Source organism: Mytilus californianus, unplaced genomic scaffold, assembly GCF_021869535.1.
Source record: "Mytilus californianus isolate M0D057914Y unplaced genomic scaffold, xbMytCali1.0.p SCAF_14, whole genome shotgun sequence".
Lineage (NCBI taxonomy): Eukaryota > Metazoa > Mollusca > Bivalvia > Mytilida > Mytilidae > Mytilus > Mytilus californianus.
In genome coordinates, this window is record NW_026262626.1 from 21,795,882 (window position 1) to 21,823,228 (window position 27,347).

Below are 27,347 nucleotides of genomic sequence, written 5' to 3' on the forward strand. Positions count from 1 at the left end.
GCTTCAACTCATATAAAGCCCTATTCTCAAACAAGAAATGTGAATATGCTAGATATACTTACTGGAGGTGTGTTGAGATAATTACAGCCATAAATTTTATCCTTGACAACATTTATGTACGTTTCGGCAATAAAGTATATCGACAGATTGTGGATGGGCACCAATTGTGCCTCTTTAATAGCAAACCTGTTCCCGTACTGTTATGAATCACAGTTTATTGCGAAACTCATTAAAGACCCGTCTAAATGCCATTTAATTAATAAATTCGACAACACTTACCGTTATCTTGATGATATTTTTTCGTTACATAATCAAGAATTCTCTTTATATACTGCCGAAATTTACCCACAGCAACTTTCTTTAAATAAATCAATTATTACAGCAATAGGTGTCCTTTCCTAGATTTAGATATTTCAATTTCACACGGGAACCTCTACACAAAAATTTACGACAAAAGGGATGATTTTTCTTTTCCTATTGTTAATTTTCCTCTGTAACCATCTTACGGTGTTTGTTTATCTTAACACGTCCGTTATTCCCGTATCTGTAGTGACGTTTTGGATTTCAATGAGCGTAATCTATGTATAACTGGTCAGGGATTTCGTTACCACAAATTACTTAAAACCTTTATGAAATTCTTCTATAGGTACAGAGATTTGGTTTGCAAGTTTGGCTTTACCTGTAAAAAAACTTATTTCAGACGGAATACCACATCCTAACTTTCATGGTGATGTTGTTTACCGAGCCCGGAAATTTATATACGAACCATGTAAACTGATTAATCTTTTAAATAAAATTATTCCAAAAGGTTGCCAATTCAACACTGTAATTAGATCTTTGATTAGTTTTATTGGTATAAATCTTGATTTTGTTATCAGTAAATTAAAACCATAATAATAGTTTTGTTATACACAAATGCACTTTAACGGAACTGCAATGTGTCGATCCTTTATTTTGGTATTCCACAAGGTCATTTTTTCTCTGGCTGTTAATGACGTCTTTACACTAAATCCATTGGATGTTGGATTTGTACTGATTGATATTTTAATTTTACATGATTTATTATATTAGTTGTTATTAGCTTTAAACTATCTGTCAGTAACTGTGAGTACTCTCAGATCTGTACTTAGTGTTCTTTTGTTGTTAAGGATGCGAGATTAAGAAATACCCTGCCATCTCAGGTCTGTGTTTATGTTTGATGTTTTTTCTGCTTTGTATCGAGCTGATGAGTTAGGCCTTTTTCAACTGATTTTTATAGTCTGTTCTTATGTTGTGCTCTTACACCACTGTCCAAGGTCAGGGAGAGGAGTGAGCGCTAACAAACATGTTTAACCCCGCCATATTCTTTATGTGCCTATCCATAGTCAAGAGCCTGTAATTCAGTGGTTGTCGTTGGTTCATGTTTGTCATATTTGTTTTTCGTTAATTGTTTTGTAATAAATTAGGCCATTGGTTTTCTCAATTGAATTGTGTCATATTTTTTATGTTAGGGCCTTTAATAGGCGACTATACGGTATGGGTTTTTCTCATTGTTAAAGGCCGTACGGTTGCCTATAATTGTTTACATCCACTTTATTTGGAATTTGGTGGATAGTTGTCTCATTGGAAATTACACCTCATCTTCTTATTTTTATATAGACTAAAAGTTAGCTTTATAACAGCTCTGGTCGATGTTAAATTGCAGGTAGGACTGGTTTAGAGGTACACTTCATCTCGAGTTATTATCAGTTATTGACGTATCAAAAGTTATTTCCTTTGGCAAACATTAAAACAGTTATAGGAGCAAATACATCTGCTTTTAAGATAAAACTTGACTTTGTTCAAGAGACGATTGAAGCAGCCATCAAATCTGTAAGAGTCTAATTTGCCCAGTCAATATGTAATATATGTATGTAAGATGTTATCTTGCAGGTAGGACTGGTTTAGAAGTAAACTTCATCCCGAGTTAATGTCAGTTGTTGACTTATAGAAAAATTCTTTTTTATCACATGTAATAAAGCAGGCATAAGACCAACTTATCAAAAGTTATTTCCTTTGGCAAACATTAAAACAGTTATAGGAGCAACTACATCTGCTTTTAAGATAAAATTTGACTTTGTTCAAATGACGATTGAAGCAGCCATTAAATCTGTAAGAGTCTAATTTGCCCAGTCAATATGTAATATATGTATGCAAGATGTTATCTTGCAGGTAGGACTGGTTTAGAAGTAAACGTCATCCCGAGTTAATGTCAGTTGTTGATTTATAGAAAAATTCTTTTTTATCACATGTAATAAAGCAGGCATAAGACCAACAAAATCTGTTTTTAAGGTAAACGTAACTTTTGTGTAAGAAACGGTTGTAGCAGTCATAAAACATATAAGAAATATAATTTTGACCAGTCATAATGTAATATATGTAGTTGCGATAAGTCAGATACTGCAAAACAGTATACGCTATATAGTAATTTTTTCAGATAAGACAAAAACGCAGAATAACCAATTTATCAAACAAATATTGATTTCTGATTTTATATAGAAAATGTGATAGTCATTATCTTTATATTGATGAATAAAAAATCCCTAGCTCAGTGATATTCATACTTCTTTGTTTATTTTGTTATTTATCTCATATTAGAAACGTAAGATAAGACAATTTTGATTATCATAGTTCAGCATTTTCCTGTTTTTTTCTTGCTGCAAGTAAACCAATGAGATCCGATCTTTTTTTTCTCGGTAACACACCAATACTTATTACTGTTGGTAGATGCACACGGATTTGTGGTACAAAAATTCACCGGACCACAACTCATAGGATCAGACTTTGTCGCACAAAGCGCATGCCCGGCTTGAGTTATAGCGGAATTATACGCTGCATGTTCTATTGCTCCGGGTATTTTTGAAGCTTTCCATCTTTGGTCGTGACCAGAATCATCTAATGTGTTATAATGATGATACGTTTTTCCACCTGATGTATATGTCTGATCTACAACACCGTCTAATGAATTTGGGAATCCGGCATGACTTATTCTGTTCATTATCGTATATGCAACCTCTAGCTGTCCTTTTGCTGATTCCCCACTTGCTTCACCAAACACAACACGCCCAACCTTTTCCTTGTAGGCAGTAGTGCTACAATACAATTGTATTTCCTACATTTAGTGACAAAATATGTATAGCATCATTCTGATAATACACAGACAACATTTCTGCATTGTATCCGTCAAATTTTGATTATCAGCACTTTTAATTTTACAAAAAGTTATTACATTTTATCATTCGATATCTTCTTATCTATTACTTATTGATCAATACATCTTTACATGTATATCTATGTACAGATACCGATTAACATGAAATTATTATACTGTTCAAGTATGATTGCATAAGTAATTCATTGTAATGAGTTTTAAGTTAAACATTTCATGGCAAAAAATTTTTGTGAAAAAAATACCAAACTTCAAAATAAATTTTAAAAAAGGGAACTCTAAAAAAATCAAACGTTAACCTATATAAACCAATTGATCGAATGGAAAAAAAAGTCACGATTCTGACTTGATACAGGCATTCTCCGAATGGAAATTGAATTGGTTATGAAAACACAACTACAATCAGTAGACAAGGATTTTTATGTATCTGATTCATCAAAGTTAGGCTCTTTTCCCGTATATTGTTTAGCATTATGAACTGAATTTAAAAAAAAAACAAAAAAAAAAAAACAAAAAAATCATCTTGATTGTTTTCACTCGCTATAATGATTGATTAAGCAATTTAAATAAGGGAAACAAGAAACAATCAATTTGCATGTTTAAGTTATCAAACAACAAATAAACTAACTATTTGTATTTCTAATTAGAAGAGAAAGATATATTTTAGAGGTTATTTTGAGAAAAAAAGATATGAATATGTTAACGCGGTCGATTCATTCTAAAAATGACACATCAATTTATTCCGTTAAATAACATTTGTTACACATAAGTTCTCTATTAATTATGTGTAAAATAGAATCCAGAATATTTTCACTTAGGGATTTTCACTTAAGTATTTTTTACGTTTTCGTGTTGGGTGCCTTTCCACTCAGCACTGAAATAAAACTTCACAGGCAACATTTGACATGACACACTAAGATAACTAGGTATTCAAGAAAACTTAATGTGTCTTTAATCCTAGACGAACATTCGTTAACCAAAATATGCAATACAGATCTATTATCCCCCGTATATATGCTTAAAACATGTTAAAACCTTTAAACAAAGTAATATTTTCAAAAACATCAATTAAATAATTTAGGTTTCAGCAAGTTGTAATTTCAAATACCTTGTCCAACAAGTACTAGAAAATAACATTTTGAAACAAGTTCATTATGATTATTGCTAGTTTAATGTCCAGTGGTAAATATATTGTGGTACCTTATGAATACAAAAAAAAACAAAACACACATGGATTCGTGATGCAAGCATAGCAGGAGACGCTTACCCAGTCGACGCACCAAGTCTTGCTCCTTTTATAGTTCATGTGATTCCTTCAGGGTTTTGTTTGTTTACTTGATTTGTCTCTTCTCAATCCATTTGCGAGATCTTAACATCGAACTCCAAAATAAATTTAAAAAGGGAAGTGTATCAAAAGGAAACTGCTGCTGCCTTAATTTAACAGCAAATCCATAAGAAGCGTCCTGTAAAATTGGTATGGACTTTGATATTTAGCCTTTCAAGATGTCATCTTAATACCAATCACATAATTGAAAGAGTTGTTTTACTTCAAAAGACCAAGGTATCATTTATACTAGAAGCATCTGCTTGAAAATGCCTTTTCCGAAAGGCCGTGGGTGCGTATTAAAATTTCGCAAAACCGAATGAGTGTCCCTCGTCTATGTCCTCTTGTCGAATAGAGGAGTCAAGGTTAACATATTTGTTTACCACGAAAAATGTAACTTACCATAATGAAGCATCAATGTCATGAACAGTCACAAAAATGAGTAGACAGGTCAATAAGTGTTTCATGGTAACAGATGGTGATCACAGTTGTATATGTATGGTAGTTGCACTGCTAAAAGAGTATGTCGGTCGTTTCCTTCAATTAAAAAAGTGATACCAAAATTTAAGATACATGAATTTAAAACAAATAGGCAAACACAGAGTTCACCTACTGTGTTGCTTTTAATTTCTTTTGTTAGATATGTAAATTTAAGCATTTCGATTATAAGTCACTTGAAAAAATTCATTTTCATAATTTATTCTTTGAATAAAATTTCCTAATTGTTTATGTTTATGAAAGAATTACTTTTTCCAAACAATTTCAAACAATTCCAGTAACCATTACATATTAGACAACAAAAGATATGGAAAAACAAACACAACTAGGTGCTCCGGAAGAGTAAGCAGATCTTGCTCTAAACACAACATTTGCATTAAATAATGGACATTAAAACATTCTGGGCACGCGCATCACTGAATAATATTTATTGTCGAAATGCGCATCTGGTGCATTGAAATTGGTACTGTCTATGTTTTTGGCGCTGCTATGATATTATGTTATCGAAAAATTATTTTCTCTATATATTTAAAATCTTGTAAATTTTACATATTTGTTTCAATTTAAGGAATTTTAAAAGAAAGAAAAAAAGGTACCAAAAAAAAAAGATATACAAACTCATAAGTTGAAAATAAATCTTTGTTTTACTTTTCAGGTTTAATAACTTTTTATCATAGCTGAAGGCCTGTTTTTAACGAAATTGAAATATTAAAATAGATATATATTGCACGCAGATGATGTTACTTACTTTTAAATATAGCAAGCTCTGTCCACAAATGATTTTCTAGTTATCAATTTAGGTTTTTGTATTTCAAATGAATTAAATTCAATCATTGACTCGTAGGTTATTGGTCAACATTATCCATATGTTTCATATTTCAATAACAATTATCAAAGTACGCCTTTAGATTACTTGATAAATCATTACACGTACATCATCCCGACATCATGTACTTGTACTATTTGTTCACCTGTCTATGATTTAATGAAAAGTTCTACCAATGCTTGACTTAGTCGTTAACATGAGAAATTTTCTTTTATGAACCAATGAACCAAAACACAATTATTTTGTGTCTGATGAATAAAAAATGGTTTATTGTTTTTATATGGGAATACCCTAAAATAAAATTTATTTTTATTTCTTAATTAAAAGTTTTGTTATATGTATTGTTACTTTCAATGAATTGTCAATGATAGCGGAATATCGAATGTTTTCTTCAGCAAACAGTTTTTCAATTACTTGAGGATATTATTTGTGGTTTTTTCATTAAGAAAAAAAAAATGCCTTTTCGAAATCTTAAATAGACATTTGTAATGCAATTTTACTAAAGTTTCCTGAAAGAGATTTTGCCTTGTGCTGCGCCATGAGATGGTTTCGAAATAGTAAAACGCATACAGGGTGGTGATATCTAACCGCTGTGTCGTTCAAGAACGACATCATGCGAATCAGTAATACAGCTGTAAACAACATATGTCAGTATTTTCATATCCCGTCAATTTATCTAGTACGTGATTGCCCTGAAACTCTGGAAAGTACACCAAGGGTGACGCTGGAACTTTGCTTGCAGCAAGACAAAACCAGACGTCACGTAGCTCGCGTATGCATTAACTTTTTAAACTGCACCTAGTTATTGTTCTTCAATGGCTACCATTGCGACCGAATGTTTCGCTTGTCTAGCGTTAATGGGCTTAACTTGAAGACATGACAATGACAGCCCGATTGATCAATAAACTAAAATGATAGTTGCGTCGAAGATAGAAAGTTGTAATTGCGTCAAAAAGGGGCGATACCAGCTAGATCGCTAAAAGCCCAGTAGTCAGCACTTCTGTGTTGACATTGATATGATCATAAGTATACATTAACTGGTTATAAATCTTTGAATTTTCCGAAGTATTAAGGATTTTCTACCCCGGGAATAAATTACCTTAGCTGTATTTGGCAAAACCTTTCGGAATTGTGGGTTCCCAATGCTTTTCATTATGCTTTATTAATTCGAGCGTCACTGATGAGTCTTTTGTTGACAGAAACGCCTGGCGTACACAATCTTAATGCTGGTATCTATGATGAGTTTATGACATTGCAAATTGGAACTGTCATCTGTCTGGTTTTATTTTTTGTACATCTTCATATTTCATCATGTTTGCCGTATTGTTGATGATCAATTGTGCTAAAGTTATCTATTTACTTTGACTTTTTGTAAAATTATTGTTTTTCTAAAGTCAGGTATTTTTTCTATTGTTATCAGCTTGAAAAAAATTCAATATAGTTTCGATTTTCAAATATTTTAACATCGCGCATCACAGAAGAAACATAGATTGTCGCAAAGCGCTTCTGGTGCAGTAAATTGAGGCCGTTGATGTTAATATTACCACATGGTTGACACCTCTGTTAAGAGTACCAACAGTATAATAGCCAGTACTTCGATATTGACAGGAAGATACGGATATTGATTTTATTGATTTTTGCTGTTTTAGAAATAAGGAATGCGTACCTTTCATTAATAGATCTGATTTCTTGTCCGGGGTTGGCTATACTTTTGGTCCTATTTGTTTTTATCAGCTTTTGTTTTAAAAAAAGTTGAATTTTCAAATATATTGGCCTAAAGTAATATAGTAAACTAGGTAAATTGACTGAAATCAAAGAAAATCAGGTGTTTTTGCTGGGTTCGAATCGCAACCTCGAAATTACTATCATATCATTAACAGTTTCCTATTTTATGTAGTGGTAGCAATAACTCTTATGTAAAGTTTAGAATAAATAAAGGGATCTATATCAAATCAAACGGGAAATAAAAGAATAATTCCAACAGGCTAGGTTAATATTTGTCTGAAGGAGTTTGAACCTTACTCATGCATAATGACGTTTTGATTATTGTCAAAATTTAAGTTCACTTCGATTTATACTATTATTGCATAACATCTGTTGAGCAATGACGACACCTATTAAGTTTGTAACTTTTATGTTATTTTGAAGCTTTTCACCGCGAATAAGATAGATTGATATGACCTCTGACAGCGTTTGTTACTTACTTCTGCTTGTTTACATACTAATTCTGAATTAACAATAAAACAAGTGCGTTTTACTTTAGGAAAGTTAACTTTAATAACAATGTATTTCTACAATACAAACACTTTTTTCATTCCAGGGAGGCGGTAATGGTAGCCTTTTCCTTAATTCCTCTGCCCATATTTGTAAACTTGGATATATAATGGCTCGTTTCGAAGCTGAGACATTTTTTTAAGCATGTGGGGTTAAATTTTCTGGGTACGGAGTGAGATTAACTTTTCCGTAATTAAGCATCTCCGAAAAGCCTTTTGAGATGTGGCTGCTCGATGTAAACAATCCTGTGCATACATTGAATAACTCCATAGTTTTACACCTTTATTCTATGGTTCACTGCTCTCCAAATCAACACAAACGGTTAAGCTCAGTCACTTGTAAAAAAAATTGAAACATGTCCAATATCATTGCACAGAGATTTTTTCTTATTTAACGCACTACTTTTGAGTTCCTTACTTTGAGCCGCATTAAGAATATTGACCCATATATGGCACCACTCAATTTATGAAGGCGATACACTCTGTAATTGTTTTACAACTCTCATTATGTTACGACTGTCATACAAGTGAGAGGTTTAGCTGGCTGTGAGGCCGGGCTTGGTTCACCATTTTCTACCTAAGGAAATGCCTGTGCCGAGTCGGGTTGTGGCGGTTGTTTTTCGTTCGTTTAATGTGTTTGAGCTTTTGATTTTGCCGTTTGATAAGGGACTTTCTTTTTTGAATTTTCCTTGGAGTTCGGTATTGTTGATATTTTACTTTTTTCAAATAAAGATTTGAAGAGCAGTGATACTAGAACGCTTATAATGACATATTCATAAAGCTATGACAATGCTGACAAATACCTCAAAAGGAGCCACAACATTGTCATTCTGATCAAAAATAAAACTTACTAATAAAAAATGCGTTGTATACGGTGAAATATAGCCAACAATAGTTTTTTTTTACTAAAATTAAACTTACTTAGTTTTAATCACTACTGACCAGAAATACGTTTTCGAAATGTGAGTACGATGGATCAAATTAGAATTATTTTCTAATCATTTTGTATAGCCACCACTGGGATGAAAATTACTACTAATCATGAGTGAATGCAAATTCTCGAAGACAACACTATCCTGATAGTCTGCGCTATGGTGTGGTATTGTTCTAAATTCAAACTTATATATTATTCGACATATCAAAAGACGTTGTGCTCGGACGTTATCGTCTAGATTTTTAAAAATTCACTTTGAAGGTTAAATTCTAGTAATAATCGTTTACTGCGGAGCTGAAAGGTTTTAAAAGCCAATTAGTGATATAATTTGACATTGATTTTACAGGATTAAATGATTTTACCGGTCGATTTAAACCAACTAATTATAGAAGTTGTTGCATTTTATCAACAGCTATCATATATAAACAATAGCCACAGATTCCAAATGAACCTAATTCACAATTTACAATTTAAGTTCAACTATGGCCTGGAATTGGTTGCAAAAATTTGATATTTTTAATTTAAATGCAATATTTTTTATTTAATTGGTATATTTCTTCATTTAAATGCAATATTTTTTTTATTTAAATGGTATATTTCTTCATTTAAATGCAATATTTTTTATTCAAATGGTATAATTTTTCATTTAAATGGTATATTTTTTCATTTAAATGCAATATTTTTTATTCAAACGGTATAATTTGTCATTCAAATGCAATATTTTTTATTCAATTGGTATAAATTGTCATTTTAATGCAATATTTTTTATTCAATTGGTATAGTAGTTTTTTTTATTTATATGCAATAATTGCATTACGGGAAATTCTTTGACGTCACAAGGTCAAATTTGCCACAACGTTTGTGATTGGTCAATAATTGTTTGGATTTCTTCCCTTTCTTTCTAAACATGAGTGACCAAGAATTAAAAAAACGCGTCGGAATATCACCCCTCTAACTAAGTCTGGCGTACGTGTGAGTTCGTACACTGGCTGTTAATGCCAATAATGGCCAGGTCGAGCAAAACATGCGAGTGACAAGTAATAATAATTGATTTGACACACAACCTGTTTATGGATAGAAACAGATACCTGCGTGCATGACAAAAACGCCTCCAATGAAAACCCTTTTTGAAGAAACTCCCCTACATTCTACACATTGAAATAAAAAAAAAAAAATAGCTAGCCCCCCCTCCCTCTAAGTCAAGATACATGTAATCATGACGTTCTCTTATGCTATATCATTTATAACATTTCTTGATCCTCAGAGACATTGCAGGAAGGCAAACATAAAAAAGAATAAAAAGCCTTCCAGGACGTTATACTTATTTGGACTAAGTCCCCTCTTTTTTGCTACATGTAGAAAACAAATCACATAATTACGACAGCAGAACCAGCTCACAGAGACCCACAAGAAGAGACCTGAGCTGTGATACTCCGGAACTAGTTCTTTGATAAAGACAATTCGGGATAAATTGGAACCAGTTACTAACCCATGTTACAACATTAGTCCTATGACATAGGACGTACACTGTATATGAAGGCGTGAACTTCATATTTTGGACTATCTATAATATGTGCTCTCATGTCTTATACCGCATATCATTTTACATTTAGGATTCGTTGCTGAGCTTTTTTTTACTGTTCCCATCTCCGATTCCCTTAAATAGATTTTTTTTTCAAGCCCCACAGTAGTTCAATAACTACTATATGTCTTTGCATAAATAAGTATGCAGGGCATATTTCAAAACATATTTTTTCTTCAGGACTTTTAATTGATTTACTTTTCAATACTGCATTGGAAAAAAAAAGGGGGGGGGGGGGTATACAAGTAACTTTATTTGGTGACACAGTATAAAATATAATTAGATACAGATCTCTAATGATTTGTATCCAACAAATTGTAGGATTGTACGTTTAGCTATTATCTAGATCCGTACAAAATGTATATAATAAGATACATTTAACAGGGACGGATCCAGAACCTCGGTGTCTAGGGGGGAGGGGGTTCAGATTTAAATATTTGTATAGAGATGTATATATGCGAGTATTGGTAGTAATGGTTATGGTGTGTATGTGAGGGGAGGGGGAGGGGGTTCAGATCAAAGATCGTTTCTATAATTCTAAATCTTTTAGTTTTTACCATTTCACTCTTTTCTTTATCCTTATATCTCTATTATATTTGTCCTAAACATGCGTGAAGTATTTGCCACTGGACATACGGCAACCAAAAAACAATCAACGTATTCTTTATATTTCATCATTTCTTTATTATGTTATCTATAGGTTTGGTCCCGCCCCTTATTTATTTTTTGCACATTATTCTCTCTTTGTAAACCCAATTCCTGTCCTGATAAATGGTGACTCATGCATAGCATCATATGTGGTTATTAAAACAAGAAACATATTCATATTATAATAATTTACTGTATGCTTGGACTTATAGATAGATGTCATTAGTCCCAGATCATGTAATAAAGTAGGTCTTATAAAAATACAATACCATTGTAATGATGATTATATATATGTATTATATATTTAACAATGCCAATTTTTTGGGAAAAAGGGTAGGGACAAGGCGTTTTTAAAACATATTAATGGGGCGCGTTTTTATGTTCTTCGGTAGTGAGCCAGAAGAAGTCCATTTTTGTTGTTTTTTTTCATTGGGAAGATCTTCTGGCTCTCTTCCACCTATTCTTTTTTGATAGGTTGTTTAGACGGCAGAGGCACATAACAAACACATGGCGTCGTTTAGTCTAAATGACTAATAAATTTATGAATGCAGATATATTAGAATGTGAGCTGTGTTATAAACGTTTTTATGGTATGACAGCCTTAGTAGGACATCCCTGTAGGACGATAAGCTGGATAAATATAAGAACTACACCGTCGGACAATAACAGTTAAGGGACGATTATTTCATATTCTAGGGAAGGGATTTTGATTGATTTGTGTTTAACGCTACTCTGAACACTATTGGGCTATTCCGTGGTTGTCGGTTTAAATTTATAGATGAAGGATGGGGAAGGAAAGAGAGGGTATTATTATTCATTTCAATCTGTTGCTAATCATGCCTATTTTTCAGCTCTTACCAGGCAACCATATTCATATATGAAATCCTTCTGTCCCCCACCCCAACAAATAGATAAATATCAAATGGTTTTCCAATTATTTAACACAATTTAAAATTGATTGATTGTTTGTTGCTAATTTTTAACGCCAAGTGACAAATATTTCATGCTTGTTCAGGAAAACACAAATTTAGAAGTCAGGTATATAATATAAAACGAAGAGATGGGATGGGATATGATTGCTAATAAGGCAACTATCTACCGGAGTTCAAATATGAAGTGGATGTAAGCAATTATAGACAATCGTAAGGCTTTCAACAATGATAAAAACCTGATACTGTAAAGTCGTCTATAAAAGGCCCGATATGAAAAGTGTGAACAATTCAAACGAAAAAAACTAATGGCCTAATTATACATAACAAAACAATTTACAAAATATCAAATATGAGTCGCGACATGAACCAACGACAACCACTAAATAACAGGCTCCTGACCTGGGACAGGCAAATAAAGAATATGGTAGGGTTGATATAAAAACGAAGATGTGGTATGATTGCAAATGAGACAACTCTCCACAAGAGACCATATTACACAGAAATCAACAGCTATAAGTCACCGTACGGCCTTCGACAATAAGCAAAGCCTACACCGCATAGTCAGCTATAAAAGGCCCTGAAATCACAAAATTAATGTAAAACAATTCAAACGAGAAAACTAACGACCGAATTAATGTACAAAAAATGAACGAAACACAAATATGTATAACACAGCAACAAACGGCAACTACTGAATTACAGGCTCCTGACCTGGGTCAAGCACATACATTCAGAATGTGGCAGGGTTAAACATGTAAGCGGGATCCCAATCCTCCCCCTAACCTGGGACAGTGGTGTAACAGTACAACAACATGTTTGTGAGCACTCAAGCCATCCCGAAGCTGGGACAGTGGTGTAACAGTACAATAAAAGAACAACCTGCACTCATCAGTTGCAATTAGTCAAAAGATCGGTACGAGACACATTAAGACAATAGACACAAAGCACCGACATTAGAGTATTTTCAATTTCTCAGTGGAAGTTTGCTCAAAGCTAATAACAACTAGTACTGAAATAAATCTTGTTCTCCCAGACTGAAGTATCAATCAGTACACAACGCGCGGCAAAGGATTTATTAAAAAAGAAAACAGTCTGAGAAACGTCTGGTTTACGTTGTATATAGATATAAGAAGATGTGGTATGAGTGCCACTGAGACAACTTTCCATCCAAGTCATAATTTGTAAACCATTATAGGTCAAAGTACGGTTTTCAACACGGTGCCTTGGCTCACACCGAACAGCAAGCTATAAAGGGCCCCCCAAAAATGACTAGTGAAAAACCATTCAAACGGGAAAACCAACGGTGCCGTCTAATCTATTTAAAAAAAAACGATATACTTGCAAATAGATCCATATACAATGAAAATTTTTGAAAAGTTGTGGTCCGAACGTTTTGACCATCGAAATTCTGGAATAGAAATAATACTTAGGACCAGAAGATTTTAACAGCCAGTGCAGTACTCGCATGAACGCCAGATTTAGTTTGAGGGGCGATATTCTGACGCGTTTTTTAATTCTTGGTCACTTATGTTTAGAAAGAAAGGGGAGAAATCCAAACAATTACCGACCAATCACAAACGTTGTAGCAAATTTGACATTATGACGTCAAAGAATTTCCCATAATGCAATTATTGCATATAAATAAAAAACTACTATACCAATTGAATAACAAATATTGCATTAAAATGACAAGTTATAGCAATTGAATAAAAAATATTGCATTTGAATGACAAATTATACCATTTGAATAAAAAATATTGCATTGAAATGAAAAAATATACCATTTAAATGAAAAAATATACCGTTCAAACAAAAAAATATTGCATTTAAATTGAGAAATATATCAATTAAAAAAAAAATTGCATTTTAACGAAAAATATCAAATTTTTGCAACCAATAACATGCCATATTCAACGATAGATATTTGCAAGTGTATGTTCAATATGTCAAGCATTAAGTCATCCCCAGTCTATAAAAGTTTTGCATATATTAAAGAACCAAAATACAATTTACAAATTTCATTTCTAATAATTAAATATCAATAGAACAAAACAAATACAAATAATAAACAAAACAAAACGCATAAAACAAAAGCAAAACAAACAACAAAAAACGAATCAATACAAAACAAACTAGAAAACATAAAACATTTCAATACAGAAAGACAAACATTTGATTTGTGACAGACACATTTCCTGTTGTAAGGCTTAGTTAGCTTTCACGAAAACTTTAACCTCCCCTTTTACACCTCAATAAGTGGATCTACAGAACTTCAACACTGTAATGTGTAATAAAAATCACTACAGGAAAAACTTTATTAAACCGGTTTATATACAGCTATATCACCGCACGCCCTTCATCAATGGGGAGAGCCATACCATGGTGTAAGCTACACAATTCACCGGTATGACAAAACGTCAAACAATTCAAAGAAAAGATTTACGGCCTGATTTATGCTTAAAATAATAAACGAAAAACCAATATGACAACCGATTACCAACGATTACCACGGAATTACAGGCTTCTGACTTAGGACTGGCATATGAAGAATGAAGTAGTGTAAATTATGTTTTTTAAATGCATATCCTCCTCATCTTGGAACAGCACATTAGAACAAACTGAGAAGGGCTTGTCTCACCAGATTAACACGAAGTACAATAAAAACACAACTTACAGATCAAAAGGTATTACTAGTTACTGACATTTAGTTCAAAGCTCATTTCAACCATGGAAATATTATATTGATAGGAACTGCAACAAACCGATTTCCAACATTTATAGTGCTATGCCGCAAACACCTACATGCATTTGTTAAGTAACACGACATGTCATATCGATGCATGGGTTTAATAAAAAATCTTGGAACTTTGTCATTGATCGTAATTACGGAATATACCGAAATAACCGTATGTGTACTTAATTGTCAAGGAAATTATATTAAACTACGATATCACTAAATGGAAAATATTTCAGTTTCTACGGATGTGCTGCATTAAAACAAATAAAAGCTCAAGGAAGACAAGAAAACACTGCGACTTTTCATTAAACTTCTGAACATTTCTGTTTTAGTTACGATAAATTTTAATCGTAAGATTTTTCTGTCAACTTTGTTGTAGAAAATGCAATAATATCTGTTCCTGTTGGAACAAATATACTGTACCGTTTATTCCGTTAGAAACAAATACAGTAGAAATAATATACCTTCAATTGGAACTTATATTGTTGAAGGAACTTTTATTTCATGATACATAAACATAATTTGTTAGTTGTGTCATCACCGTCTATAACAAGCATTAACAAACAAATGTTTATTTCCAAATTTAAGTCCCCGTGGCGGCTTCACTAGGCGCTATTTTTGTACCATATCTGGTTATTACGTCACCCCTTCACTCAAACCGTGGATCTGCCCCCGGTGAAGATGATACAATCTAAAAACAAACAAATATTTCTGTGATCTGGCACACTAGTTATGTCCGTTCATTAAATTAATTTAGACAAATTTAATACTTTTTAAATTTAAAGTTTATAGTTTGAAATGGCTTTAAAATTGTCTGATGGTTTTAATGTTAATGTCCTAAATATGTGGAAGTACGTTTACTACATAACAACTTTATCTATATTTCTTAACTAATTAAATGATAACTATAAATTTCACAATCATGACATAACTATCATTCCAGTTTATTTTTTAAAATTGTATAGAAAAGGTATATAATGTTATCCATCTCGTGCGATAAAATCTCAAAATAATATGTAAAGGGTCTTACGTGTATGTATTATTCAGTTAAACAGGTTTACACTTTTCGACAATGTAAAGATAGAGAAAAACTTCTATATTTTTGTAAAACTCGGTACGAATTGACAATATTTAATTTAAAATTTGAGTAAATAGACTCATCATAGATATCAGGATTGAAAATGTATACACCAGACGCACGTTTCGTCTACAAAAGACTCACTAATGACGCTCGAGTCAAAAAAGTTAAAAAGGTCAAATAAAGTTCGAAGTTCAAGAACATTAAGGACCCAAAACTCCGAAAGATTTTGTCAAATATAGCTTAAGTAATCTATTCCAGAAGTAGACAATCCTTAGTATTTCGAAAAATTAAAAATTTTATAAACAGTAATCCTTCGGCCTTCTCCGCGCTAAACACATCTCATATTATTTTCTGCAAATGTTCTTCTTCAGGGACATGTAATTTTTATTATCGAGATTTACCAAATTAAAATTTCCAAAGATTAAAAGATATTAAATAAAAATATAGATAATCTCATCTTCCTTTCAATTGCAATTAATTGTCATGTGTTATTTTGCTAAATTGACCGATTTTTTAAGATCTTTTCGGCTTTTGCATTCGTTAATTGAAAGGAAACAGGTGTCACCATTACTGTAGCAATCTACAAATAACCACGGGAGTTTCCATGTTTAATTACATTGGTAGGAAGATAAGACATTCGCTATAAAATGACTTGATAAGTCTAGGTTCAGTTAATGGAACAAGCGAGAGTGGTATCACAGATACCCCACAGAAGAGCTATCACGTACTTGACAAACTAAATCGGAACCTCTTATTAACTAAAGAATTCAGTAGGGATGTGAATGTCATCAGTTTTCGTTGGAGTTCCAGTCAATATAATATTTTCCTGTTTGGACTAATAAATAAATTATGTCATGGATTTAAAAAAAATCAGTACACATTGAATATATTTGTATGTGTCCACTCGTAATCAAATGTCCGAGAAAGGAATAACCTTTTGCAATGCCAACATAGTAGTGACAGGATATAGGGCCACAATTGTTGATAACTGCGTAACAATACATATCGAGTTATTGTTAATTATGTTTTAATTTATTAAAAAAAATCGAAAAATACCAGGCTTATAATTTAGTACTCAATACGCTCGTTTCGTCTACATATGATTCATCACTAGTCAAAGAACATTAAACACCAAAAAATCCAAAACGTTGTGCAAAATACTGCCTATGGAAACTATGTCTTAGGATGATAACCCCTAGTGCTTCAAATAATCCAACATTTTATCAAAAGTTAGTTTGCGGAACATGTCCCAATATATTATTTCTACTTAGTGGGATAGTATGAACAAAATATAATTTGAGTTGTTTCCCTTAGCATGAATCGATTTCTTTTTACATATGAATACGTTTATTATTAACATCTACAAAATCTCATCAAGTATTTAGACTTTTAGGGCAAAGAGCTTTCATGTGTGATAGTTATGAACATTATTATTTCTAGATAATCTAATAATGTATGCTTTAATGTACAGATGAGATCTGAAGTGTAGAAAAACAGACCCTAAATATAAATGTTCACCCTCTATTTGAAGTAAGTTACACAATATTATAACTACTGTACATTTGGTCTGTACAACTTCATTCAACCAATTATGTTGTTGCATTATTCTAGGATCCAAATGAAGATATATTTCAACATTATTGTATATAAATTTAAGAAGCTGTGAATGATTGCCAATAAGACAACTGTCCACCAGAGACCAAATGGTATCATAGTTAGAAACTATAGGTCACCGTACGGCCTTCAACAATGAGAAAAACCCATAATGCATGTCAGCTATAAAAGACCCCAAAATGACAAATGTAAAACATTTCAAACGAGATTTATATACAGAACAATGAACGAAAAACAAATATGATGTACAGCAACAAACAACAACCACTAAAATGCACGCTCCTAACTTAGGACAGGCACATACACATAATGTGGCGGGGTAAAACATGTTTGCTGGACCCAAACCCTCCCCCTCGCTCGAAACAGTGGTGTAACAGAACAATCTAAGAACAAAGTACTGTGAAAGTATTTTTATTTGTGGGGAACCATGTAGATTTTACTACATGGTTAGAGGCATATAATCTAGGGAATGCATCGAATATCAGCAAATGCACTATGACCTATATATATTGTGCATCTTCAGACAGATTTTACTTATTTTATCTTAAAAATACAAAACAAAACTGTACGACTTTTAACCTTTTGATTCTCATATAAAATCACGAAAGTCAAACTTCCGGTGATTATATGCAATGATGAAAGTGTTCATTTTATCTCCTCATAACTTTAAAAAAATCATATTGGGGCTGCTTTATTTCACAAGAATTAATTCTACATTTCAAAGTACATTTGTAGCATTTTTACTATGTAAATGTTTTCTTTAAGTGACATAATTATGAGCCAATTAACACCTTTGATGATCGTTAATCTGTTGATCATTCGATGCCGAGTGTCACCACTTATGATTACAGGTGCGCAACAATTAAAATATATACTTTGCAATTTCATTCAATCGTGACAATGTGTAAGCTTAGATTAATCAGCTTATTTCCGAAAGCACATATTTTATTAAAAAACAAAGTACATATCTGAGAGTACTCGCAGTTACTGGCAATTAGTTTAAAGCCAATGAAAGATAATAAAAAAAATCATGTTCTAAGACTAAAAATTAAATATCAATCTGTATACATCCAACATCCAAAGGATTTAGTGTAAAGGAGTCATTAACAGTCATTAACACCAATGTCCAAAAATAGGTATCGACAGATTGTGGAGCTATGAATGTGCAATTGTATGTAACAATGAAATTTTAATTTACTGATAACAAAATCAATATTTATACCAATAAAAACAATATTCAAAGATCTAACTACGGTGTTGAATTGGTTATCTTTTAGAATTAGTTTATTTAAATGATTGATAAGTTTACCCGGATCGTATCTAAATTTCCGGTGCCGGTAAACAACATCTCCGCACAAATTAAGATGTGCTATCTCGTTTGAAATAAGTTTTCTAAAGGTATATCTTTTAATCTTTATTGTTATTGTTTTCTGATTTGTTCGTAATTTTGTGTTTGGCAACGGTTTTTTTTTCTTCATCACAAAAGGCAGTTTATCTTTTCCAAATATTGTCATGTACGACATTGAGAAATTCATTTCTAAAATCAGATTTTAAAGGGTAGTATAGCGATGTTTTTGAGTACAAAACACTTTAACAAAATGTTTTCAAGCAATGCGAAGTGTTGTAACTACATCTTGACTGTATATTTTTAGATTTCGGTTCATTTGTATGTTGCATGCAAACCAATGTTTTCCAATCCTTCTTTTTTCGGCCACACACCAATACATGTTACTGTTAGTAGAGGAACATGGGTTTAGTGCACAGAGAGTGACCGGAAGGCATTTCATGGGATCAATACCAGTTGCACAGAAAACATGCCCAGTCGCAGTAATGGCAGCTTTATATGCAGTATAATCTACTGCTTTGTGATGTTTAGAAGCTGCCTATCTTTCGTCATGATCAATGTTATCTAGTGTGTTATAAAGATGGCGAGTTCTCCCGCCTGACGTATATGTTTGATATAATACCCCATTTAGTTTATTGCTTCACGAAACACGACACGTCCGACCTTTTCCTTGTTAGATGATACAAATGATATTAAGTAAAACAAATAATTCGAAAATGAAAGAAAAAAAATAGAAATAAACATTATTCTGGATTGAACTTCATCAGCAACGCCCAAACCATAAAAAGTAAAAGCCCATTATTTACAAATATTAGAAGTGTTTTTGTCAGATAATATACAGACGTGATGATAAACTGTGGTTTCGGATGGAAAAGTGTTGCGTTTTCGTACAACAAATGCGAGTATGTACATAACTTCCCTTTATCGGAATTTATTCCCCCCATCACCTACACCAACCGAATACCTCAATTGATACGGTTTTTAACATTTGCCTATGTACAGTAATCGTTCAAAAAAGAACCAAGAACACTCTGATTTATCAAAATTGCATGTTACAAATTTTAAGAAAATATCATTGTTATATTTTATCAAAGAAAATCCATAATTTTGTATATGTTTTTTTTTAAACAAATTTTCCCTTATTCATATTGCCCATCAGTGTATTTATCCACTACATTGATAGTAATGTAAAAACAGAAAAGCGCAACATACCGAAATGGAAAATAAAACTCTTAGGTCGACGAGAGACTTACAAAATCACGGGAAAAACAACAAATGACAAAAAACCGGTCTACACAACACTTCTTAATAAACTATAGACTGCGCAACTTGAACACAATAAACAACGGGCAAGACTTCTTCCTCTTGTTGAATTTACTTTGGAGTTCGAAATTTTTGTTATGCCGTTTGTTTGCAACCAAACAAGCATTTATTTATATATAAATATATATTTATATAAAGTGTAAAATTGTATATACTAAAATTAATGTTTGATGAACGGCTAGAGCAAATACTTTAGGCATATATACGACGAAAGAATAATAGGTAGATTTAGCGAAAAGGGCATGACCAAGGAAATTTGTACCACTAGGAAAACAGATGAGACTTTGGGTAGGGACAGACATTTAGCTTTTAAAGAGATGGTATATGCAATCCTAATAGATTATTGGTTGGGTTGTTTTACGTTTTACGTCCAGTGATTATGGAACTCTCCATAACAAGGCATCGGATTGAAAGGTATCCTTTCATTTAACGTGGCTGTGTATTTACATTTTATACAATAAAATGGATGCCCGTAAAAAAGTGTTCGTTCCCGACGAAAGAAATCATTCATCATATATCGTTATACATGTTCACATTTTTGGCGTTTATGCAATATGTAACCAACCAAATTGAGGCACAGATGCTATCAACTGTCGCTAAAATCATGACTAGGCAGCTTAATACGTTGTTCATTATTCCAGAAAATGATTAATAAATTAGTATTGAGAAATCCTGACAATCTGGAATTTACGCCTTCAATCCAATCAAATGTCTATTTCGTCAAAATCGTCTACCCATTCTACATAGGATTATTGCCCATTGTAAGATCTCACCTTTCCAGTTTCCTTAATTTAATTTTTATTTTGGTTCTGTTTCAATGTAGCAATGTTTGCGCCTAAAAATATTATTTCTACCTTGATAAAATTTAAAGTTTGCACACACTCAAAGTTTAATTCGATGTGGGACATATTACTAAAACATTAACTAGAACTTTGTTTCAAATTCTTACTCGAGGTACAAATCAAACTCTTACTCGAACTTTAAACATAATTAGAACTTTAGTACGAACTCGAACTATATCTTGAATATTGACTCTAACTCTATCTCTAACTCTTACGTTAACTCTAACGTTAACTCTAACTCTAACTCGGTGTTTAACTCAAAGTTCAGCTTGAGGTTGGCCACTCTCATTTTAAATTTGTTGTACAACTATTGTATCGTAAAATAAAATATTCAATAATTGCTTGAATAATACTACATCATTAGGTAATCCAAAGAAATACAACTACAAAAGTACTGAAGGAGCTTAGTTCTCATATATTAAAATTTAATACTCTTTTAAGATTACACATTCAGTCAAGAAGAAATCATATCTGGTAACAAGATGTTATAATTTAAATTGTTGCATGCTAACTGTTTTTAAATCTTAATTATTTATCTACTCGCATTTGAAGAACATATATCATCCCATTACATTCCGTTGTCTATACATTCACAAGTAGAGAGATAAACGGAGTAACAAAAACGTGTATTATAGTTATTGACCGTAGTTTCCGTTTTTCTTCTCACTGTTCTTCCATTGTATGTACATTTTTAGTAGGCATTATCTTTATTAACATTATATAAAATTATTGACATATATATATTCGTGTCAAAATCAGCACTGATCATAACAAAATTATAATAAACAGAAGTCCCAACTGCACACTGAACCGAAGGCTTTTTTTAATGTCCCTTATGGTTATATATACCCGCGAATTCAAGTACTTATCTACCCCTGATTTTCATATTCTTAAGATTTCTACTCAAATGTAACAAATGGAAAAGTTGAGCAAAAACGTCGTTTTTCGACTTTTGTTGTATTATTTATACCTTTGTTGATCGTTGTACCTGTTCACAGTATAACTCAGATATGTAGGGTACGTATTGCAACTAGACACTGGCAGATGCTAAATGTCTACCAAGATGCACAAATATACCTAAGAATTGTTTTCTTGTCAGGAGTTTGTTGGATTGTAAGAATTCTGGCTGCCATATTTGAATCTAAATGGTTGGATTTTGGTTTTACAATTCTTTGTGGACTTCAAGAACTTTGTGTTGCTGTTGCAAATATGACCACCAATCGTACACGTGTACTGACGACGATAAGCAGTGACTTAGTTATTCAACCTTAAGGATGTAATTAAGTGAAATTAAAAAAATCTAGAATTTCAATAGATACTATAAGTCAGAAGAGCATTAGTTAAGGAACAAAATAAGATAAAATATTGATAGTTTATGGAACTCCTTTTTGAGATATTTGATTTGTAGAAAAATGGTGGGAAAAGTGTGACTCGGACTTTTATCTTTCATTTAGCATTGGCATTAGCTGGGTCCCAAATCGTAAGAAAAAAAATCTAGAATCTGCTTAAATTTTGGTAATGACCTTTTTTTGAGCTATTGTAGTCTTCTGTGAAAAGAACAATGGGTGATATGGGATAAAATATTTTACTGTACTAATGTTAACGAGGCCGGGATAAGGTACCGGTACTTGATGTATCAATTAACAAATATAAATATGTTAATTGAATTTTGTTTCAGGGGGAAAAAAAAACAAAAAAAAAACCATATAATACATACATATAAGATATGGAGGATTAGATGCAACTTACATTGTACACTTACATTTAACAATAAATTTGCAGGAAGAAAAATATATGTCAAATAAACCACATATTTATACAATTTTACAAATTTTAAAAATATTGATAACAGTTTCAAGATAATCAGTTTTTAGTTATTCGCAATACTTTAATACATTTGGTAAATACTTAAAAACAATTTTGTAATAGTGATTTTCTTTCCTTATAGAAAAATTTATATTGACAAATATAATGAAACTAATCACCGATCTTTGAAGATCACACAAATCATAAATACGGTCCCGTTTCACACCCCAGAAACGACCTTGTTCTATACATGCTATAGGTAATCTATGATTTTCGCATCTGTTAATATAATACCAATATCCCTTTCTAATGTCTTTCACTGAACTTTGAGATGAAAAACAGCAATAAAAGCGCTATTCCTTTGTTTTTGTGTGTTTTTTGCTGTGCATGTACTGATTTTTTGTCATGGATGGATACCCAAGAACCTTATTTTTTCTATAAGTTTACACTATTATTTAGGGGCCAGCTGAAGAAGCCCTCCTCCAGGTGCGGGATTGTCTCGCTGCGATGAAGACCCATTTAGGGCCTTTGGCTATTTTCTGCTCTTTGGTATGGTTGTTGTTCAAATTAATAAATACTTGTAAAGATTCTAAGATTTAAACAATTAGTACAGTCAAATACATTTTTAGACCTATATTGTTTAAACTAATCGCATAAAAATTGTTTTACAGTGCAACCTTGGATAGATTAATAACTTTGGTTGAGACTGTGGTAACCAATTTTCGGGCAAAAGGCAATCATTTAGAATTTTTTCTTTACAACATACTAATTTAAATTATTTTTTACAATGCATATTATATAATAATTTGTACACTGTAGCAGAAATTGTATCCTTCTTTTGACAAACAAATCTTGGCCAAAAACCAATTCTAAATGACATCTAGCAAGCTCACCATACAATATACAGATTGTAGTAGACTTCATAATCCCAATCTGATCGTATAAAATTGTAAACAGAAAGACTTAATTACCTTGTTATTGTCGAAACTCTAAACTTCACAATCATAAAGAATTAAATTATATAATTAATAACTGTATCAAATATTTCTAACTGCAAATTAGTTGGAAAATTCAATTTGCTGCTTTTCCTCATGACGCAGAGCATTACTTTTCCTTCTTGACTAATAAGTTTAGTCTTATTTTTGCCGAATGAACCGTTTGACTTAAAACAGTACCAAAACATGTTTAATTTTATCTACTATGTCAATGTTTTCACCACTATATGTAAACACATAAATAACCTTAGTTTTGAAAGTACGTTGGTTAAAAAAGATGATAATTAGGTACAGAAGTTAAACGGCTTAACAAAACAACTCAATAAAGTGATGCAACGATAAGTATTGGACATTTTGGATTAACTTTGTTTTTGTATAAAGGAAAAATAACTCCCCCTGATCATGAGTCAGATATTACGCCTGTATCAAAACAACTAGTATACATTTTTATGTAGGGCCTGCTAAAGCCCGCCTCCAGGTGCGAGATTTTCTCGCTGTGATGAAGACCCATTGGTGGCCTTGAGCTGTTTTCTGCTCTTTGGTCGGGTTGTTGTCTCTTTGGCACATTCCCCTGTTCCATTCCATTCTTAATTTTATTGTATAACTTGACACATACAGATAACATTATACTAGATGAAGGCTTCAAAAACTCATTTAAGATCAAATCACTACCGTTTGCTTTATATTATTGTAAGTTTTTTTTATGGCTTAAAAAACATCTTTTTTAACTATATAATTATCATTAAATTATGTATTTGAATTTCCAATTTCATTTACAACAACATTTTCAAAAGTTTCCTCATATGCAACATAAGAATGTATAGTATTCAGAATCTATAAAAGATCAAGAAAAACAATGATATTTTATTAAATACTATTCTGTTTATTACTGTTTCTACATGCTTTTTAACAATGTCCAATACGATTATGTCTAAAACCTCTCAGTGTCCGGACAACCGTTTTATCATACAAATTAAATAGAATATTAAAAGTTTGTTATACTCTTTTTTACTTCTAACTACATTGCATTTGCGCCCAGTATTAAAGACTCTCCAATTGTATTTATTAAGCTTTGTACTATTTTTTTTTCATGAACCAATGCTTGTTTACCTTATTTGAACTATCACATGTATTTATGAATCTGTGTTTATTTGCACTACCAACTTTATGTACATTTCCTATGTTTGACCTATAATTGTTTACTTTTTACACATTGTGTCTTGGATGGAGAGTTGTCTCATTGGGACTTATACCACATCTTTTTATTTCTATTTAAACAATTTAACCTTTGAAAATTTAGGGACAGCAACCCAACAACGGGTTGTCTGATGCGTCTGAAAATTTCAGGGCTGATAGATCTTGACCTGATAAACATTTTTCATTCCATAAAGGCAACAGTAGTATACCGCTATTCAAAAGTCATAAATCGATAGAGAGAAAACAAATCCGGGTGACAAACTAAAACCGAGGGAAACACATCAACTATAAGAGGAAAACAACGAAATAACAGAACACAGAAGTGCAACAAAAAACAGATTTGCTCTAAATGCTTAAGTTTCAGAGATATAAGCCAAAAACTGCATTTTACCCCAATGTTCTTTTTTTAGCCATGGCGGCCATCATGGTTGATGGGCGGGGTCATCGGATATATTTTTCAAATTAAATACCCTAAGGATGATTTAGGCCAAGTTTGGCTTGATTTGGCCCAGTAGTTTTAGAGGAGAATATTTTTGTAAAAGTTAACGGACGACGACGACGACGACGGACAACGACGGGCGACGACGGACGACATACGACGGACGCCAAGTGGTGAGAAAAGCTCACTTGTTCCTTTTGGGCCAGGTGAGCTAATGAATCGGACCCATAATTTTTAATCTCTCATCTTTCATAAAAATTTGACTTAGTGAAAATACCATGTATATTTTTCCTAGTAATGATAAAGGAAAGACTAATGTACACTTTGGAATATTAGATCAATACGGATGCACCTTTGTAGTGTTCATGCATCATAGAAAGAAATGAGTCTGGACTTTATGGCAAGTTGTTAACCTCTGTGTCATTTGGTCTCTGGTGAAGATTTGTCTCCTGGCAATCATGCTACATCTTCTTAAATTTATATAAACTTTGTTGCATAAATTTATTACAAATGTACAAAAGTGTTCTCTATATTATGTTTATTAAATATAAAAAAAACAATGACTGTTTTATCAGTTGATATTGTATTATTCAATGTGTATATGTGTTAACTCTCTTATTCAATAAAATCATCTCATTGTTTATTTTTCCGATTATGTTTACAATATTTGAAGATAAAAACAACTAAACATACAATAACAGTAAGATTCGTTTAAAACCAACACGAAGAACCCTAGATGACAGCCGGTAAATTTTCGTTAAAACCATCGTTTGTTATAGAGGACACGTCTCTGCACAGTTTTACTATATTCCTTGTGTGAACAAGTACGATTCTGTTATACCGTGGTAACTTTCAAGTATTTCACACGCACACCAAAATATGGTTAGACTATGTAATTGATATGTTGTGTAGTGTTTGAACTCGTTTGTTTTTTTTTTTGAAGATATATCTACTCTTTCTATTCTTTGTAGTTTGATAATTGCTGCATGACACTTTTCTACATGAGAGTAAGTATGCATACATTACCAAAAAAAAAAAAAAAAACAAAAAAACAAAAATCCTGAATTTGCTGTGTTGTGCTTTCATTAAAAACCTTAAAGATCAATTTGAAAAATAACCCCTTTGTCATTCTTTGATAGACGAATCACCCACAGCTGTAAATTACAGAGTATTTTCAGGTAATTTCCCTTTTCTATTTGGATAATACAAATTCCGTAAAATATTGTAGATTCTGAACAACCAATAACTTACCCTTTGGATCTAATAGATGGTAAAATACTAATAGACAAAGCAGAAAGAAAAAAAAAACAAAACAAATATTAGAGGTATGAACCAACGGCAACCACTGAATTCCAGACTTGTGACTTTGCATAGGAACACACAGAATGTTGGGGGTTAAACGTGTTTATGAGCTCTCACCTCTCCCACTGACCTGGGACACGTACCACGGCGCAAAATAAGAACAAACTGTACAAATCAGTTGCAAAAGGGTTAACTTAATAAATCAGTACGAAGCACATATAAACCAACTAACATGAAACATTAAACAAACCTCATCGATATAAGAGTACTCACAGTTACTGAAAGCTAGTTCATAGCCATTTACAACTAATGAATAAATCCCAGACTAAATAATGTTGCTTTAATCTAACTGGTTTTAAAATTGTATTCTTTTGTTGGGCTGTTTTATCACTGTCGTTAGAGGGATGGTCGTTCAAAAACCTGTTTTACCTCGCCACATTATATATATGCCTGTCCATAGTC

General features: G+C 32.3%; 1 long non-coding RNA gene across 2 annotated transcripts; it reads right to left on the reverse strand.

The window, feature by feature from the left end:
- Window positions 1-2,566: 2,566 nt before the first annotated feature.
- LOC127724388 (uncharacterized) lies at window positions 2,567-27,347 on the reverse strand. Of its 2 annotated transcripts, none has more exons than XR_007992473.1 (3): window positions 27,159-27,347; window positions 4,914-5,048; window positions 2,567-3,110 (listed from the first exon to the last, which is right to left on the reverse strand). It is a non-coding gene; the product is annotated as an uncharacterized LOC127724388 (long non-coding RNA). The 2 variants fall into 2 exon arrangements; XR_007992474.1 differs by lacking the exon at window positions 27,159-27,347 and adding an exon at window positions 5,758-5,921.